Below are 21,220 nucleotides of genomic sequence, written 5' to 3'. Positions count from 1 at the left end.
CTGAGCTGAAAAAGCTGTGCCTCCACGCTGCCCGCAGGGTGTGACTGCACTTCAGCCAGAAACAAGAGGGCTGCTCTCATCAGTTGGCAGTCGTAGGTCAGCTGGAAACGGGGCTGTAATTCACCGCAATAAAGTTGCGTGGACCAGCTAAGAAAGAAGGGCACAATTAGGTGAAATCTCATCTCATTGGATTGTATTCTGCTATTTAAGACTTCGAGCAATCTTACACTGTATGGCTAAAACTGAGCTCTTTTTTTGCCCTGCCTTGGACTGCATTAATATAAAATCACAAATACGCTGGAGCTGAGCATTAGGTTATTTAATTTAGCCGTGCTGTAAAGCCATCACTGCTGGACTTATAGAAATGGCAAGTCTCTGATATTTTGTCAGTTTTTATTAACAAATACCTGAATGGAAATTAGTGATCAATCTTAGTAAAAGAACTGATTACGTAATTCATATCAAGGCAGTTTTAATAAAATACCTAATCCTTAAATGTGCATAATTAGATTTACACATTCATATCACTGCAATTAGAAGTTGGTATTTAAAGGGCACACTTCTTGTTTCACATGCTTTTAATCACTCTGCTCAAATTTTGAAATTGCACAGTTAAGGTAAACATGCTTGTTTTTTTTTTTTTTTTCCCTAGGCATGTCATGTTTTTTCCTCTGGAATGAAATTTATATATTTATTTTGGCTTGTGTTAATCTGTAAAAGAGAGAAATAAATAAAGAGCTAATCCCATTCAGCAGTGGGAACTTTCAAACCTTTAAAAGAGTGGGGAGATAAACAATTTTTTTCCAACTGTTGAAATATTCTGGCAACACCAATGCTCTGAATACAGCTTAAGCTTCCTCCCTTCCCAGCTGTCTGCCTTTGCTCCCTAAAGCAAAGACCTCATTACAGTCTCTGAAGAATAAAGTTCATGGTCTATGGATTGCCTCGTCAGCTTCTGACCCTGCAGTCTTCTCCCTCCCCTTTGGTCAAATCTGCAAAAATGCTTCTGTGAAAGGCAGTTGTGAAGTCAATGGGGTTACTTCTGAAATCAGAGAGAAGCACGCCTGTGATTTTTGCAAAACCCAAGTCTTGCAGTGGAAGATGCAATTGCAAGCTGTCTAAAGCAGGGTGAGCTGCACATCCACCTGCGTGGTGTGGGTATCACGGCAGCCTAGGCTTGGCTTTGGGGCACAAACTCTCAGTTCTGTAGGAAGGTTCCTCTGAGCAGGCAACTGCTTCCACCTGCTTCTGTCTTCTGCAAGAAGGCTGAATCCTCCCGCTGCCCTGGCTGTGTTATGCTTCCCTCTGCCTCCCTAAAACACTGATTTTTTCCTAAAGATGCCATTCAGCCTGCACTGTGTGTCTTCCTGCAGGAGTGCATCTGGTAACGATTTGGTGCAAGTTTGTTATTTTGCACGCCAAGTAGCCTGAGTTGGTAGATGTGCCTTGTAAGGCTGCGGCGTCAGAGCCCTGAGCTTCTTTAGACATTTTAAAAAGACTGGGGGGTGGAAAGTTAAACTAGTGACTGGAAGGAGATTAATAATTCAGAACATTGAAATGAAAGATGAATATCAGACAGGCAATAAATTAATGCTCGCGTTCTGCTGACCATGCACGTTTTGGTATGAAATGCTTTCTCATCAGCTGGCAAAAATGCTAATGGCTGTAGTACCCCTGCGGTATGGCTGCCCTCCTTAACTCAAGGAACCACTAAGAATAGGTTTATCTGTCTTTTTAGGAGCATATATAAAATGGTATTTGCTTTGCCTATGACAGTAGAAATGAATTGAATATATGTATTTTTTTTTCATTCTGGTCCTCTCTTCTGATCTCCACAGTTAACCTCTGGTTTCATGTGTTTAAAAATATATTGACTTTTTTTTCCCTTTTTTCCTCTTGTCCTTTTTTTCCTTTCTTTTTTCTTCTTTCAGTTCAAATTTACTTAGTTTTTCTCCTTTTTTCCCTCCTGTTTTCCCTTTTATTTTATTTATTTATTTTCCTCTCTTTCTTTTTTTTTCTTTCTTCTTTTGATTTGATTCCTTTTCTCCTCTCTAGTAGGTGGTGTGCAGTCTTTGGCCAGGTGGGGAGCAGGTAGTCTGTTGTGGAGACACTGAAAGGCCCCTCTGCATCCAAGTGCATCTGTACCACGCATGAAGGCCAGCCAGGTACTACAATCCATGGCCGATGGACAGAGCAGAGGTGGCTGCTTGGCTGCTGCTGGTTAGCCAGGTGCTGCAGAGGGCTGAGGGGTTGCAACCGGCTTAAAGTTACCCTGTAGTCCCTAGCTCAGAGCTGTGCTTTCAGATGGTGCTAGGAATAATGATTTTTCTGTTTTGATCCTGAGTGCACCTGGAACAATGCAGGTCAGCTTTTCCCACCCGTGACCTGCAGCTAAGTTCGTAAACTCTCTGGTTAAAATTATCTAGCAGATTTGGTTTTGGCTGACCGTGTGCATCTGTGTGAGTGAAGCTAGAGAGAGAGAGAGAGACGGTGATTCAGGAGGAAAGAAGCCTGTCTATTGTCACATGGTTCTGGAGTCACATTTTCCTCTTTTGCAATCTCATTTTGCTGCTGTGTACCGAGTTCTTCTTGCCAAACAAAAGGCAGCTGCAGGGAAGTGAGAAAACAAGTCTAGGGAAAACTGGTGCTGCTCTTGGAAACGTATCATCTACTTAACTGTACTGTTTGTTGCTATGGGGCCGCAGATAAAACTACCCTATAGCAGCTCTTCAGTGCTCCTGCAACCCCAGCCTTGCCCCAAACCCTGATAAGAATTGGGGTAATGCACATTTCCCTGCCAGGTGGGAAGGGAGCACTGAGAATGTTGATGAAAAGGGAAGAGCTCTGCTTGATTCATTCCCACATACATTGCCTAAACCATTGCCTAAAGCAGAGACTGGAATCTGTGATGCTTTGATGCTTTTTGCATATTGGCTCATCAAAAAGGAAGGGCCAGGACTTGAGACTTTGGGACACTTGGTTACAAAACTCCTCTGGCCAAAGTGTACATGGAGGTGGGAGCAGCAGGGGAGAAGAGGGCGATGTGGTCCAAACTGCAGCTTACAGGAGCCTGATGGAGTTGTAATCTTCAGAAGACATGTTGGTTGTCACTCCTTGAAGAGCACGGGGATGAGTTACTTCCTACCAGACTGAGTGGTTGTGATGCTTCTTCTGTAACTTGGTCCCTTTCTCTTACAAACAGTGATAGCAGATGTAATAATTGACTAAGCACCAATGTTAGCTTTATTTCGAGTATAATGTCACTGCACACACTGACAGCATGCTTAGTTTATCGTACATACTCAGTTCTGAATGTGATATTCTGAAGAACTGACATCAAACGTGTATCCAAAGTCAATATTTGTATAATGTCCCAATGCCATTCTGCTGAAATGGTGCTGGTTATGTAGGTGCTTTGGATGTGAACAGCTTAAAATCACCAGCTAGAGCGTGAGGTAGAGAATTGCAATTGAAAATTAAATATGCTGTTAGAGATGTTACATTTCATAGAAATGGGACTGTTCCAACACCTCTATTATACTTTGTAAGTCTGAAATAAAATGAAAAAGAAAGATCAATAGTGTGTTACTGGTATCTCCAGTATCGCATTGCATAAATTGCCTTTCTTGACCTAGGCAACATATGATGAGTCTGATAGGAAGAAGTAGAATGAATTTGATGCGCCTAATTCAAATCATAATGAACTTCATTCTACATTACGGTGAAATGAAAAGTTTGATAGATTTGGTAACCCTCTATTTACAGAAGGTTTCCAGAGTGTAACAAGCAGTGCACAGCATCAGAAACACAAACACCTGAACTAGAAATTGGTTCCTACACTAATGAGAAACAACTGCACGTTTTTGAGCCAGTAAAGCTAGCAAGGAATTAACATTTGTGCCTTTACGTACTTGTAGCTGCTGACAATACGGTTGGCTAATTTATTCCTACAGATTTTTTTTACAGGAAAGCATCTTTTGAATGTAGTTCTACCTAGCTCTACTTTTGCTGCAGGTGGGTGGAAGCCTTTTGTTCTTTCTCACCATTGATTGTGAGTGATTATCACCACTTTAGAGGAGTGCCAGAATGCAAGAAGGGGGGTTACCAGTCAGTCATCACAAGTCAAATTCATTTCTTTCTAAAGAAGAGGAACCGTTTCAAGTAAAGACTTTGATGCCAAAATGGAAGTAACAGGTAAAAGTGTTCATGCAATTTACTCAAATAATGGGGTAATAACTTGCAAGTTATTCAACAGTTTTCTGACATTTTCATTTACTTCATGTACCTTACTTGGCAAAGCATTTAGGAAGACATTTAATGAGAAGTATGCAAGTGGTCCTCCTAGGTTCAACAGGAAATTGTCCCTTAGGAATAGCAAATCCTAAACCCGTTGTTAAATGTAGGGACATATTGGTACTAGTTACACATGATGAATTATGCAGTCTTCATTTTATTCAGTAGTGCAGTTGGAGAAATTGTCTGCAAGTTTTCAAATATTCCATGAGCAGGGCTGTGCAAATTATTCTAGAGAAGCTGCTACTGGGTGACGTGAAACAGATATGTTTCTGCTGCAACGGCAAAACGTAAATCCCAGGGAAAGAGGAAAGGGACCTTTTTTGACTGAATAAAATATTTTATTCAACACTAAATATATATTTTTTAAAGTTGGATATGTTAATGCTGATCCCAGAATACCATTTCAAATTAAAAATCATAATGCTTCACTTAGAAAATGTCAAAATACATTTTTGTATGATATGCCTATTGCACATGATGCAAATTTGCAAAGGTTTTGGTTTCCCCAAACTGCTTTCCAGAGAGAATGAGCTATTTATATGAGAGAAGAACTTATTTCCTCCCATCAGCATTTCTTCCACAGTTTGCTATATATTGCAAATACCTAGCAAATGTTACACACAGTCTTTGCTTCCTATCCATAGTTACATAAACACAGCTTTTCTATAAGGAGGCTGTACAGGATTGGCACCTGAACTCTGGTCATACATGCTTATAGTAGTATGCGATTCGTGCTGTGTTTTTTCTTTCCCTAAATTGAAGACTATTTAAAGGAGGCTAAAGGTTTCAAGTCAGGTAGCCTAATTTTTACCTTTTTTTTTTTTTTTTTTTTTTTTTTTTTCCACCTCCCGTTTCCTATTGTCTGGCCACAGAAATGATTACCAGAAAAACTACTGGACAAAGGAATTTAGACAACTATTAGACAACATGAATCTGGTCTTACAGGGTCTTTATCTTCACATCACAGACAGAGTAGCTAAAACACAAATAGTGAAAAGACTTGCTGCTGAAACCATCAGAAGCTGCTTGTCCAGGCTTCTGGCTGTTTCCCCCACATAGGGTTATGCCTGGGCTTGATGTGACAGGCTGGCAAAATACAGTCGGTTCTCTAACTTTGCCTGTGCCTATTTCTCAGCTTTTACCAGAGGGCAGCATATGGCCTTCTGAGCTATAAATGCTTCAGGCTGTTCCATTTAGGATATTACAGCGATCATATTTTTTGATTGTGGAACCATGGCAATATATTGAAATCACACGTGTGCTTTGTCTTTCCTTACAACCCTCTAGGTTCAGAACACCTAGAGACAAATGATGTGGAAAAAGGCCTCTGTGTCCCTCCTGGCATTGACCGTACAAGTAGAAAGATACCTAGACAAAAGGTAAGAAAAGTCTCTCTTAATTTTTTAACTTCACTGATGTGAAGCCTAATGAGGTGATTTTAATTTATTTGGCTACCAGCAACAGTATTTAAATGAAGCACATAATTTGTTAAATACTAACAAATATGCTTCAGGCTGTAAAACTAATGCAATTTTTTGCTTCACTGGTAGCCTTGGAGGCGTTTGATTTCCCCTTGCCCAAACTTCAACTTCATCTGTAAGCAGGCCATACCAGCAGATTTGATCAAGCTTTTTTTGTCACATTTTAAATTATGGCATTTTAATTTCTTCTTAAGCCTATTGGACCCTTCCTTGAGCCTCTTCCAAAGCCCTTGCTGCCTGTCCATCTGCCACTTCAAACACGTGTGTCTGTTCAGTAACTCTGAGCGAGCCGTGCTCCTTGCTCGGCTCTTGTTCGCTTGAACATGCCACTTGAATATACTTCGGCTGCTCACTTTGTTTCTCACGTTGCATTCTGCTCAGGCAGTGGAGGAGTTCCTGAGAACTGAACACTGAAACCTCATCAAATCATTCTGTCAAACAGAGACTTTAGGACCTTAGCACAGTTTTCACGGCGAATACTTGTATATAGCCTGCATCTAAATTTTTTTCATCTTTTCTTGTCCTTGACCCTGTAATCTGTGATACGTAGAGCGGGCAGCATAGAGTGCTCTTGGAGCACTGCAAAGCTAAATGCTCACAGTGTTACACTTGCTACCTAGCCCACAGAAGAATATGAAATATTTGAAGACATAATGGGTTCTATGTATTATTTATTATTTAAGAGTATTTTGTGAAGGTTGTGTGGCTATTTTGGGGGAAGGAGGAAAGGCAGTATTGTTTGATTATTTTCCAGACAGAATGATGTATGAAGCTTCAGAGAGCTGTTTTAACCGTCTGATACACATAAAACTGGACTAAGAGGCAGTTTGAATGATAGATTTTTTTTGGTGAGAGTTCTTCTTTTGATACAAAGCCGCATAAATATTGGGGCCTTTTATAATGACTGTAGTTGCAGAGATTTTGATGGACATTCTTAATACATCAAAGCAAATTGCTATTGTAGGGAAAAACGAAATGCTTGCCAGCTATAGAAAGCTGAAATGAATGTGCATTTGTGGAGATACTGAGAATGGTTGTAAGGAAGCAAGGCCAGTGTTAAAAGACCAAAGAAATGTAGATTGTAATAACAGCGTTGAGTAAAAAATAAGAAGGTAACACTCCAAAATTTCAAGTAATATACAGAGCTAATATAATGCTCTTGCAGGAAGATTTTGCCAGGGAAAATGGAAAATATTCTTATTCCAGGTAGGGTGAGGAGAAACATTATTTGAATCACAAATCTTCTGGAAGAGCACTTATGTTCTCTGTCAGATATATGCAAATTAAACAGTATTTGAAATCTTTTCACTGGATTCTGCTGGATAGAACATGTCTCAAGGGCAATCCAAGGGAAGGGAACATTTGATAAACACACATGGCTCCAGGCAGAGCTCCGTGCATCCCCACAGAGCCATGATGCCAGTGAGCTTTCTGCTGTGCCACACTTTTTTTTTCCCCTCCTTCTTTAGGCTCTGAATCAAATCCATTTAAAATCAGTGGGGTACTTTCTTTAGACTTCAAAGAGCTTTGGATCAAGTGTGGTGGTGGAAGTGCAGGTCAGGAAGTACTGATCTGAGCTGCATTTCTTTTTATTTTCCTTTTCCCTTATTTGCTCTAATTTCAGAAGGGAACATGCTATGTTCTGTCCGCTCTCAAGCAGTCGTGGGCCATGAGCCACCAGAGCCTGACACCGTGTCATTGGGCTTTCAGAATAGGAAGGTACACAATTTTTCTTCTGTTCTCCTGGCTCCCTCCCACCAGATGTTCTTTTCCTTTCTCATTACATGGTGCAGTGGAAGAAAGTATCTGGCATCTTAATACTATTAGTTTTATGATGATCTGGTCTTCAGCTGTGAGATGAACATCAGATGCTTACATGGTTTCTCTACCCACACACTGAGCATTTGTGTGTATGTAAATTGGTACTATAGTATTGCTGCTACAAAATTGTTCAGAATTTAAAGGCAACTATGAATGGGTATATATGTGACAGAGGCACAAACAGACGATGTCCCCATGCTGCTAAAGGGATAGCTGCTATTGCATAGCTTCCTTTTGCATCTGGCGGAAGGACAAAAGACTTCTTGGAATGCTGTTGCTGAAAACTGGATCAAATTTTGAGGCAAAATAATTCACTTAAACTTCTTCCCTCTGCATGCAGAAAGGGTGCATTTCCAGGCAGGCCCAGAGAGGGTTATGGCCATTTGAAACCCAGGGGCAAAATATTCCATCCACTTCCCTCCCTGCTATTCTCCTTCCCAGTGTCCTGCTTCGTGCCTTTTTCCCTCCCCTCCTTTCCCTTAATTTTCTGATAACTGAGCACAGAAAACCTTTTAACAGTGTATGCACCTGTCAGGGCAGGCTGAAGGAAAGAGATGCTGGAGTAGCTGTGACTTCGGGGTCAGATTCTCTGATCAGGGAGAATACAAGGCATAGCCAACCTCTTCCAAAGAGTATAATAGGCAGGTTGGACTTTCCTCATGGAAATTAGCAAAAGTGCTCTTCTAGAAAGAGTAGTCTTCCAGCAAAATCTCTATTTTTCCAACTTGCAGTGTTTGCATTTGTGATGATCTTCCCATAGCAAAGAAATTCTGCTTCCGGCAACATTTCACAGAATAAAATTCTTGTAATCCTCTTCTCTGGAAGACTGGAGGAAATATGCTCTGTAATGAAACATTTTCTGAAGACAGAGCCTCAAACACTCTTCACAAAAGAAGAATGATTCCTAACTGACACCACAATGTGCATTTTGCAAAGCATGTTTACAGTTAGTAGTTAAATCTATTAGTGAGATCGCTGACATGACTGAAAACATAACTTTCCCTCCCATCCTTTCCCCAGAATAAAAGGATCAAAAGCCTATATATAAGTGTATAGAAACTATGTAAAGCCTCCAATATGTCGTACAGCAGATGTGGTCCTGTCAGATGTGAAATTGAAAGAGGGTACCCCAGGAAAGTTTCATGTTAATTATTTAAAAAAATCATTGCTTGTGCATGATCTTTGCTGCTTCTGTCTACTCTTTATGCTGTCTCCGAATATTTGAGCTCTTGGCACCAGTCAGATGAGAGCTGGGGGTTCCTGTAGAGACCAGCACGAGCCCTGACAGCCCCTGAGGGTGCCCAGGCAGACACTGTGTTGTGAGAGAGTGCTGCTGATCTCCTCAGCTGTGTTCCTTTACACGGTAAATCTGATCAATCTATGATCTGTACTGCATTTACGTATGCAAGAAGACCAACCAGGAGACATGCTCATGTGTGATTATGTGATCGCTCATATTTTTTTATTAACCGTGACCTTTCAGAATGGATTTATACATTCCGCCAAAGGAGAAAAGAGAAGAAACGTCAGTGTAGTGTTTAGATGAACAGTGAAAGAAGCTGAACTGGAAAGAAAAACACATAGTTTTTGCTATTAAGTGTTCTGGGAGTTTACCCAACAGATAGCTGATTACTTGGTAACTCTAGGATGTTACAGGTTTCCATGGTGGCAGACTATCAAGAAAAAATGTGAACTGGTATTTTCCACCCTTGCAGTTCAGTAGCTTCTTGAAATAGAAGAGTGTGCTCATGAATTCCATCTTGAGCTGGAGGCTGGGAAAGTTGGAAAATTTTCCCAAGTGACTTGCTGTTTGTGTCCAGAGATTTGGAAGGGCGAGAGGATGGAGTAGTGCTGCCATGTCAGTTTTGTGCCAAAGGAGTTTCATACTGAGTACAGATCTACCAGGAGCACAGCGTTTTTGTGTACCAAGCTCTTTGAACTTGTACCTATATTCATCGTGATTGCTCCCTTAGGTCTCTAATGACTGAGACTCTGGAGACACTAGCAAGAACAATATTTGTACAACACAGCCATCTTAACCTGAAAACTGGTCACTAGGAAAGAGGATACTGGACAAATACCACAAAGACACATGCGTATAGTATTTTGTGTGTGTGTGTGTGTGAGCAGTGACCAATATTTTCAGATAATGATGTATTGAAATCTCATGGGAGAAAACAACAAAGTCGTTGATTAATCATGCAACAGCAGGGAACAAAGCAAGTATACAGAATCCCTAGGTATATTTGAATTTCATAAACAGGATTATATTCTTCTATGCAACTCTAATTCAAAGCTTTTGAAGCATCCATATTAGAAGACACTGGCCTGGAGTAATAATGTGATTGATAAGATGAAAGAAAACTTTGAAAGAACCGGTATTCTCTGTGCTCAAATAGAAAAGGTGCATTAGCGTTCTCAATAGGATTACAAGCTAGAAACAGGCACAAAAGGCATGAGGGCCTTATTCTACTTCTACTGTGTCTGGTGTTCATAATTACACCTGCTCAGGGCAGGTTCAAACAAGGTACTCCATTGCCATCGCATTTTACTCCCCTGCTGAGAGTCAGTGTTTTAAATTAAAACCCAAAGAAAGCATATAAAGCCAGGGGGCTATGAGGAGAAACAAACACAGTGTGGTTTTGACCTAATGCAAATGAAATATTCTAATTCAGAGTCTGAATCTATAACCACAGTCAGATTGAACTTGACTAGAGGGAGTCCTCAGCTGTTAAGTGTATAAAGCTGTTTGTTAAAGGCCACGTTCTGCCATGCTTCCTTAGCAATTCCAGTGCAGCTGCCTCTGTTGTCATTCCCAGAAAAGAGTGCTGGTATAGCTGCATCGTTCTTGTTCCTGGAATGCTCAGAGAGTTCAGAAGAAGAAAATCTACGCAGAGTTACGGAAAAGAAGTCCCAGCCTCTGTCAGGTAATATCTGAAATGAGTGTTGAAGCCAGAAGCACACCCATTCCCTAGAATCTCCCTCTTGTTAATTTGGTTTAATGTAATGGCAGCTGGCCTCACTAGCATGTGCATAGCCATCCCTCTGTGAACGCCAACTTGCACCGCACATCTGACATCATTTTGGGAATAAAACATTGAAAGAATGACACTGTCATTAGTTTGGAAGCAGAATTCTGCTTTCAAACTATATGCATTCATATATATGATTCTGTTTGTGAACTCTGTGTTCGTATATATACACATCTATTCCATTTGGATTACCTTTTACTGCATACTTTTAAATATTTGTCAATAGGTGGTTTAGGATGTGGGTATGACACAATGATCAAGGAATGATGCTGAATTTAAATAGGAACTTCTGCATGAAAGTAAACAAAATGATACATCTTTCATTTGAATTTTCACAGTTGGTTCTGTAAAGGCAGGAAGAACAGCGCAGCGTAAGAAGCTTTAATAACAATGAAGAGCTACTTTTTTCTCTGACCAATGGAGTCTGTTATCCTGTAAGTACATTCCCTTGTTTTGGCGTTCCCTATTCCCCCTTAGATTTGTGTCACTGCTGGGACGAGACCCAAAATGCTATGGAGAGTAATTGACCAAACTTCTTTATCTATTTTCTTCAAAGAACCATCAAGTAAAAATGTTTTTACCTTTGTCAGCTGTCTTCACAAACATACAATCCATTTATTTTCATTCTCTTAGCTGATTTAGGCTGTTACATACGTTAAGCCTTTCAGTAAATCAACTTAAAAATTTAATACTTTGCAGGTAAAAGATCTTACTTTTATTTTAATGTCAACATGTCTAGCTTACACAAACCTTCTAAATGATTAGCAGCGTATCTTAACCAGCCTGTTGAACAGGAAAAAAAATCATGGAGTTCTCAGCTGTTTTTGGCAGTGAAACAAGGGCTGTGAAAGATTTAAAACAAAAGGATTACCTGATTATCTGTATGCATATGAAATTGTATCATCAGGTTTGCAGACGAGGCAAACAAAACTGCCATTTTCTGCTCATGTGGAATTATGTGGGTATTGCAATTTACCTTTTATTTTAGCAGGGGCTGAATTAGAGCCATCTGCAGTTCTACTATATAAGCGTGAGAGAGATTGCGAGAGCTCTATTTTCATATCTCTTTTATATAATAATACAATTCTATGATAGAAAAAATAGAAAAAGGAAAGACTCTGAGAGAAAAGAGAAAGTTGTTTGGGGAATTCGGATAACAATTTGATAAGCAATCTTAAATTCTGGATTTTCAGTAGTAGATAGAACTGCCTGGAAAGTTGGAAAAGCCATCTGAGTTGAGGCTTTTGTTCAAAAGGTCTGAGATGAAAGCAAACTGTGTGAGTAGGTATCCGCAATAGGGGAGGAAATGGAAGAACCGGTTATCTCAGCTAGAGAAAAGATTATGCATCAGCATTGATTAGTTCCCTAAAGAAGCCCTGCTTTTTATTTATTTTTTTTTAACTTGCACTGTGTATTTAAATGAGTAAAGGAGCATGAATGAAGTTACGTTTTGTATTTGTGTGTGTGTACGTTAAGTGCAGTTGTGTAGCGTTAATTAAGCCTGATGGTTTAATTTTAATTTCCAGAGGTCTTGGCATTTAGTATTTGAGAAAGAGAATACAATTCTGAGTATAAGAATAAGATGGCTCTCATGAAAATAGCTTTTTGAAACAAGTTTATTTTTAGATCTTTTTGCTCTAATGACAAAAAGAAGAAATTTTATTTGCTTATAAGACATAAAGAGGAAATCCCCCACAGCAGAGGTATCAGCTATTACAAAATGGCCTGATGACAGAGCCCAGAACACAGTGTTCAGCCACTGCCTTATTCCTCCCCCAGACAGAGTGGGGATTACATCCTGCAAACAGGTCTTGCTTTGAGAGAGTGTATCCAGTCCTGTATCTTCCTAGCAACACAGAGATATTTATGGGTGCATAACTGTGTATTCCTTGAGGCTGGGAAGGGATGTATTACTCCAATTGAAATCTAATGATTTTATTTGTATATCTAAAGCCCAGCAATTATTTGGTGTGCATAAATCAGCCTAGACTCACAGTCTGAGAGAGGAAGGATAGGGATGGCATGGTGAAGGTAACTACAAGCCATTTCTGTATCCTCCTGGGTCTTTGGCACATGGTGAAACCTACATGGCTGAAGAGGTCTAATAAGGAGACCTTAAGCACTTGAGCCAGTGGACTAGCACAGCTTCCTGCTCAGGCCCTAAAGCAGCAGCCTAGGGCTGCTCCTCAACAGCCCTGCTCTGGTGGAGAGGGATGATAAGGCTCAGGCTATCCCCTACGTACTACCCCAGGCTTAATCAAAGCTCTCCTGAAGCTTTGTTGCTGTTACGTGGTGGAAAAGTGTTGTTACGAAACAGTGATCCCATTTGAGGTTTAAATCTAGAGGTAACTTTTTCACACAGATGCTTTGTTTTCCTACCCAGAAGAAATGACAGACAGAAGGGATTAATGTCCTATTTACCATACAACTGGTTCTCACAGCAGCAGGCAGCATAACTACAACGTGATAGTACCATTTCTCAAGACCAATCTGAGGGATAGAATGGTAAAGCAAAATATAAAACTGCATAATCAAAGGTATTGGTAGAAGCTAGCAGCATTCGTGGGTATGCTTTCTTCTGTTTAGGATGTGATAAAACTGATTTTAGGACAGGAAGATGCTCACAAGTAACGAACATGCACAGTTTTTCTTCCTCCTGTTGTTTAGCTTTGAATTCAAGATGATCTCAAACAACATGCCTGCCAAAATTTATTCAAGAATGTAAGGACTTACCATGATGTGCACTTAGATTAACTGGAAATGATTCAGAAGAGAAGATGTCGCAGCACATCCCTGTGTGTGATGAGCTGTTTGTCATTTTCTGTTTTAATGCAGATGCTAGCAGAGTACAGACCTGGAGATAAGTGTTTTAAATAGAGCACCCAATAGGTCTGAACCAAAGAGATTCATAAATATTCAGACAAACTCTGCTTCCCTTGAAGCCTGTGGTTAAATCTGCCAAGCCCTGTAGCTTCAACAGAACTGTACAATTGAGATCAGTACAAACCTTGTGACTATAAGTTTTCACATCAGTTATTGCCACTTAGTAAAATGTGCCAATTCTTAAAGGACTATTTTAATAATAAATGCATAATAATATGCGAAGACAACACAGCTGGATTGGGGGGTTATTTAGCCTATAGTTAGGTAGGCCAAAGGAAGGAAAAACTAGAGGCTTGAGAGAGAAAGGGCATGAGGAATAGAGGACACACCAGGACTGCAGAAAAATGAACGAGAATTTGGTCTCCTTATCTTAGGTGGGTAAAGCAAGAACTGATATCCTTAAGTGGGAGCAAACATGATTTATATTAGCTGTTAGGAAGACTTTTCAAAGTGCAAATTTCTAAAGCATCTAAAATCCACAACTGTTTCATCTCCACCCCAGAGAGAGGACAGTGGGGAGAAATGCCTGCCAAGAGCAATCTCTGTGTTTACATGATCTCCTTGTCTATTGTTCTCCCACCATGGGGTTTTCCTTGGAACAAAGCAATATGAATCACCAAGTGAATATTCAATTAGAATAAAGAGGTTCACCCAGTCTCTAATTCATCAGTGATCTGTATTTATACCCCTGCTATTATTTAGTTTACTCACTGAAAGAGCTACACCATTATTTTCTGTTGCTCTATAAATATAGATGAGAAACAGTTTTGTTGATACATGTAAATAGGTAAGCAGCAGAAGAAATTGAACTTGGAGCACATTGCTCTATCTAACAGCTAAATCGGACTTTTTAAATGAAATATGACTGAACTGATGCTGCTTCTTGCTGTTTTTTTTCTGGAAATGTGCAAAAATAGAAGTGAAAAAAAAAGAGAGAGAAAATAGATTAAGTATTCAGCTTGGAGAACTGTTTCCAGTATTTGAGCTCAAATTCTCTTAAAGTACAGAGTACTGAGGCTGTGTCTGTGGATTTCTTCAGCTTTAGTAGTAAATGATCTCTTGATGTGCCAGTCTAGACAAGAACTTGTAGTTTGTAATGTTAACATAAGCTTTCATCTTGCAATGAATTGCATGTGCTGTGCTTCACTCAGATGCAAACACCACCTGGGCATTTGCAGGTGGTAGATTTCAGGCCAGATCAGAACAGTATATTTTTTATTAGTATATTTTGGTAGGGATAATCAAATGGGAAGATTCTTAAGTCTTAATTCTGTAATGTTTTAGGACTGTCAGATGTGGAAGCGTTCCCCAAGCTGAGTAAAAAACCAGACTGTAGAGTCTATTTCAAAAATCTAGCAAATCAGAAATATTAACAGTTCCTATCAAAAGCATTTTATTCTTAATATACTGATGCATAGAACTCTTTAGATTAGATTGACTTCAGTATTTTTAGAAAATAATTTAAAAAAAGCTTTTTTTTTTCTGACAAAGAAAATTTGCAAACAAATCTATACATTGAGAACACCGAAGAGTTAATGGAAAGGAAACATGATGCAGATACTTTGTTTGAAAATCAAGATGTTCTCTTTCTTGGGAAAGGGACCTCTTTTCTGGCTTTTTCTGTTAATGATACTCCAGTTGTTCTTGGCAGCATGTTCATCAGTGGGGGCTCCCAAGGTGACCTGCACAGGCTCCAGAGGTGTGGTGCATTCTTTGTACTCCTCTAGTGTTGTGTCACAGGTAACATGTTAGTACATTTGGAAATCAGACCTGTCTGCATGTAAACCCCAGACTAATCATTTCAGTTAAAATGGGACAGCTTTGTTTTCAGGCTTTCTACTGAAGGAGCCTGAATCATTGGTATTTAGAAGATGTCTAGTTCTTTATTTTTTATTTATTTTTACCCTTAGCTTTCAAAGTTATGCTGCAGGAATTGTTTGCAGTTGAACTTACTTCCTATATTTGAGGAGTACTATGTTTGCTAATGAAAACTATTTCCAGAAACTTCTGTGAGAAATATTTTCATATGAGCATATGATAGCAGTGTACAGGTACTGATTGTTTCCACAAAACTGTAAGGTCTGACAGTCACCGCTGTTAAGTATTCACTGCTGAGAGATCTGTAAAACATTAATGGCTTGCAGTCATAACATCTACCTGCATTGGAATTTTGTCTTCTGTACATTATCATAAACCTAAACTCGTGAAAGTTTAACGCTTGTTCTATCATGGAGAGAGCAATGAAGTGAGGATGTTCACATCTGTGATAACAGCTTGACTAGGGTAAGTAAGTTCTGAAAACAGCCTCTGAAGTAACTCATGAAAAATACCAACCAAGAGAAGCCCAATCTAGTAAAATATTCTATTCCTGTGTTCATACCACAAATGTAGCTTTGTTGTCATTCTGCTGTACTATCTTTTTTTTTGCACGTTTACATCGCTCATCATTCTCACCCCTTTGCAGTGTAAAATCTCTCTGACACTGGAAGACTACTTGCAGTTTAACCCATTGTTCAAATCAGTAGGAGAACAAACACAGCAGGAAATCAGCACAAGAAGCCACAACACTCTAGATTTCATTCCTTTTTGACTGTGGTAACATGTCTAAAATGATTTATGATAGGACAGTACTGTCATCTGTGACATATAGTAATTGTCAGTTCCAGTCCTTTCTTAGGTTCTGAACTCTGGGCCTGTAACTTCTCTTATTGAAGACTTGTAACAGAAGATTTCTCTCAAAGTCATGTGAAACAGGAGGCATTTCCCCCTACCTTGGCCATGCTTGCTAGTTGTGCTGCACTTCCCTGCGCTGTGATGCAGTTCATGCTCACTCTTAAGCAGGGCTAGAAAATACGAGGAATGGGGTCTTGCAGACACTACCATATGGTGCTTTGGTTGCATCAGGGATGTGCTTTTCTCTTTGATTAACCAAGTAGCTGTCTGTGTGTCTGAACTCAGTTTTTCCTGCTGTGATTCTAGGTTCCTTCTGAGGCAAGAAAAGGTATTTTAAGCATTCAGATAGAAGTTATGTGTGGATGGGAACGCATTAATCACTCTGGTTTGGGGATTCTGTGGGTGGGAATATTATTCCTGAGAATTTTAGAAAGAAATAGCTTCAGGAGGCGTCAATGCCTATTTATTTTTGTCCTAGTTATGTCTCTTCCAAGTGTTCCTATGCCGTATTGTTTCAGGGTTTATTTGTTTGTTTTGAAGCCTAGATTCTGGATCCTGAAAAAAGATCCATGCTGAGCCTTACACCATATGACTGGACTATCTAAATTCTGATAGACCACTTAGAAGATGAACTGAAGCATTTTTAAAGGTCTTTCTTAAGGGCTTTGGCCTGAGAAATTACAGTGATGTGTATTGAGAGTGAATTACCAAATAGGTATCTTCATTTGATGTACCTTAGAACAGGTGAGGTAGTCTCAGTGCAAACAATCAATCAAATCGGAATTGGTCTTTGTATTTATTGGTCTGCTGATGAGTTTGATGAGGCTGGCTTTCAGTAGCAGCTCAGACCATGGTAGCACTCTCTAAAATTCTGTGCCCATAACTCATGTTTATTAAATGTAATGTGAAATGCACCAAGAAGACACACAAAACTTAATTTTCCTCTTTTATAATAGTAACACTTTATGCAGTTGTAAAACCATGGATTTGATTCTCTTGGCCAGGTTAATATTGACTAGAATATAGAAAAATAAATTATCTATTAAAAACACACACACACACACAAAAAAAAACAAAACCCACAAAAAACAGGCTGACTTTGAAGAAAATTAATCTTCAGATAGATACATAATTTGTGAAAATTATGTACAGCACTTAAGTAGAGGAAAAATACCTAATCCAGAAGAGAACAAAAGCTGTAGAAAATATTTAAAGGTAGAGAGCATTAAAGATGCAGATGGAAACGTTGATAAGGTATGATACAAACCTAACCATAAATGCAAAGTCAGGATCAATCTAGGCAAATAATAAAGGCCATTTCCACATAATTACTTAGGGAGGTCTACTGAAGAGTGGGCACTGCTTAATGCAGAGGCTGCTGGAATGAGGGCTCAATCATTTTTCTGCAGCTAAAGTATGTGATTATTTCCTTGTGGAAATGAGGAACAAAAGAAGTGGATTTTCCATTTCTGAATGACTGTAAATATGTCCTTAGACATATTCCAGGCTGCATTTCTAAACACTTCAAAGAAAAATTGGGCTGTTTGGAAGGTTTTAAAAAAACTGAATGCATCCATTTATATTTAACTGAAGTCTGTATGCTTATAAAAAGAGTAAAGGATATGGTCTGAGATTATTATTTATTTTACAGTGGCATCAAGACATTTCTGGCAGATAAAATGGCTATTTCATATAATGAGACAGGACTAGATAAAATATGTCAAGAAGCATGCTGTGAGCATAAGCTTTCAGTTGACAATAGTTGTTGAGAACTTTAAAAAATCTTTGTGAATGAGTAAAATCAATAGGAAAAAAGACAGAAGGAGTTAAAAAAACAAACAGACAAAACATCCCAAAACAACTACCTTAAATCTACAGCTGCATAGAAAGGATAAATATTAGCAGATACAAAGGAGTGAGCCTTTAAGGGTAAGGTATTTGAATGGAACAGTTGGATGTAGGATCACTGTGTGCTTTTGATGTTTTTATCCAAGTCTTTGCAAGGAGGATCATGAGAACAATGCAACCCAAGAATCTCAAGCAAAACAGAGCAAAGAATGTGGAGAATCTGTAAACACAGTGCTTGATCATGTAAGAAATAAGATGCTTCAGAAGTCCCTTACAGAAAATAAATCTACTTGTTTCCTTGAAACCTTTTTTGTTAAATGCTTTCAAATCTTATGAGAACTTCCAGAACACAAAAGAACAGGTAGGAAGAAACACAGATACTTTGGAAAGTTGGGGGTAGGAGGGGTGTTAGGAAGTGAAGTCACAGACTTGCAAATTGTTGTTGTTATTCATGGACGATAATTCAGCTAGTTTTAGATGATTATGATCAACCCCTGATAAATATCACAGTGATGGAGATGTGTAAATGAAGAAGGTGATTTGAGGAGGATGGCTGGCCACCTTTCTGTTGAGTACATCAGTGTACTCAACAGAGTACATTCCTCGTTTTTGTGAACAGTGAAATGCCCGAGCAGTCATGTGATGGATAGTCAAAAATGCTTCATAGTTCTTTGTCCATAAGCTCATGTAGCTTTTACATGCAGAGGTATAATTATGTATAGAATAACTTACCCATCTAGGATATTAATTTGTTTCTGTGGATTAGGAAGGTGAACTATGAAACCCGATCAAACATACTTGAAGTTGTTCGACACATTTACTTTGCTTTCCAGACCAGATTTAAACAATATTTAAAGGAAAACTTCCATGTATTCTAATGGCAGCAGGTTTAGGCACAACATCTCTCTTCAGGCCTTCCCAAAATACCTTCTCAAGGAGGGTCATCTTGCTCCCACAGACTTCCAAATATCGTTGGTAATTATGTGATTCTCAGGTAGGAAGCTTACTGATGTTTTTTTTCTTCATAAGTCAGTTTGCATTGTGGTCTCTTGTGAGAGATTTTACTTTAGAAGCTGTGTCCAGTCAAACGACATATCTGTTGACAAATGACATAGCTGTTATCAAATGACATCCTCAGATGTATTATTTAATTATTCATACAAAGCTAGCATGCAGAGAAGAGTGCTAAAAGGACCCAAGGGCTTTCCTTCATCTAAGCTCTGGGCTTTGTATTTCCCTCTTAGCTCAGTCAGGCCTAACTGATTACAAATGCCTTTGCCTTTGGCTAAACTAGGATTCACTTTGTTTCCCCACAGAAATAAATTCCTTCATCTCAAAGGTCAGGTTTTCATCTAGTCTAACATCCTGTGTATTACCAGGATGCACAGAGCTTCCTACCAGGAAATCCTCCTCTCCACTGCCAAGGGCTTTGAATACTTGGGCAGAGGAAAAACTTCAAAGGTTTGATTGATTTCTTTATTTATTTTACTTTCAAAGGCATTGCTTTCCTTTCTGTGGATTTTCAGTCAACTGGTGCAGATACAACAAGTTCCTTTGAACCCTCTGAGTAAAAAATATCATAACCAAATGAAAGAAAGAGATTCTGCTTGAGAGGTATAATGGGCATTTCCCATGGTCCTTGCACAAACAGGTTAAAATAAAAAGAAAATGTTCTTTTTTGTGTGTTACTTGCTTATCCTCTTCCCTTGCTGGCACACTATAAGTCTTTTGATAAAGCTATGCATCCTAGCACACACCTGTACAGCCTGGCAGGTTTTCATGTGCTTTATCTTCCATCTTGATGGAGAAGTCCTGTATTGATTTCAAGATCCATCAGTGGAGGTAAACAGAGCCCTGTGTGAGGAAAGAACCAGCTGGGACATATATCATTGCTGTGCATCCTCTCTGCTCAACCGTGCCAGAACACTGAGCCACAGTGGAACTTAATAGCACGTTGAATAAAGGTTAGGATCTTCTAAAATAAAACCAGAAAATGGTCCAGCATCAGTGGTGTCATGTCGATACACTCACTTTGGGTACTTTGGAAAAGTTATTCTAAAAGCAGTTGTATTAGCAGCAGCTTCTTAAAAAATAATGTATGTATTTGAAAAACCAATTAGCTAAGCTAAGCTGAGGTTTTAAGCTTTTAAAAAATCCTGTTATCCATTGAGTCTGATAAGCCATGGAATCATATGAAAGTCACCAATTAAGCTCATCTTTTATTTTTTTAAATGGGGAAAAGATCAGATATATTTGAATCTTATTCAAGCCAATTATGTTCCTTCCAAACAAATGAACTGAAACTGTTAACGGATCTGACTTTGCCCCAGGCTTTTAGCTACCAAATCCACCTCATTTTGGTTGTTTCTCTAAAACACACCAAAAATATTGTTCCTTTATTGTTGTTAATCACATTTTCATGCGTTTCACGCCATACGGAAAAGATTACACAATTGTGTATCATTTTATATAATCTTAATGAGAGAGCTGTAATAAATAGGAAATCTTCTGGGGAGTCTTTTGAGTTTTTAGTGTAATCATTACAGATACGGATGCTCAGTGAATTGTATAGAATTGCAAAAGGTGTCTTTCAGGCTGTATTTTTTCCCCCAAACTACTGGGTCTCATTCCATGAGCATTAAATCGAATGAATGAAGGGTTTTAGAAGCTGTGTAGAAAGCAGTTGACGTCTATACTGCCTTTTTAATGAACCACGTTGTCACTATTGCCTGAATTGACACAAGGCCAAGGGTGTAGGAGAAAGATAATAAATGCAAAACTTCCCTCTCGCCCTACAGAGTGTAAATTCATTATGTGATGTGACATTTCAGTTGAAGTTGGCTGCGCTTTGTTTCACATTCCTCATTTAGATACATTTCAAATGGTTAGATCTTTACTTTTCAGTTCTTTGTGGCTGACTGAAAGCTCTCCAACACACAGTAATCCTGCCTTAACTACAGGAGAACCCAGAACTCCACAGTAATCGCCTTGATAAGGAGAAAAGCAGCTCTCAAGTGTATGTTTTGCATATTTAGGAAAAAAAAAATCTTTGGGGAAAGATTTACAAATTAATATGTCATAAATGGCATCTTATTTATAAATGGTATAACTGAAAAAATGAGCAGCAAATTATGATACTTAATATATTATGGCTGAAAGATTGCACTGCACCTCCAGTATTAGGAA

Source organism: Aythya marila, assembly GCF_965140915.1.
Source record: "Aythya marila genome assembly, chromosome: 7".
In the NCBI taxonomy this organism is placed as follows: domain Eukaryota; kingdom Metazoa; phylum Chordata; class Aves; order Anseriformes; family Anatidae; genus Aythya; species Aythya marila.
Note: the sequence above shows the minus strand (reverse complement) of the source record.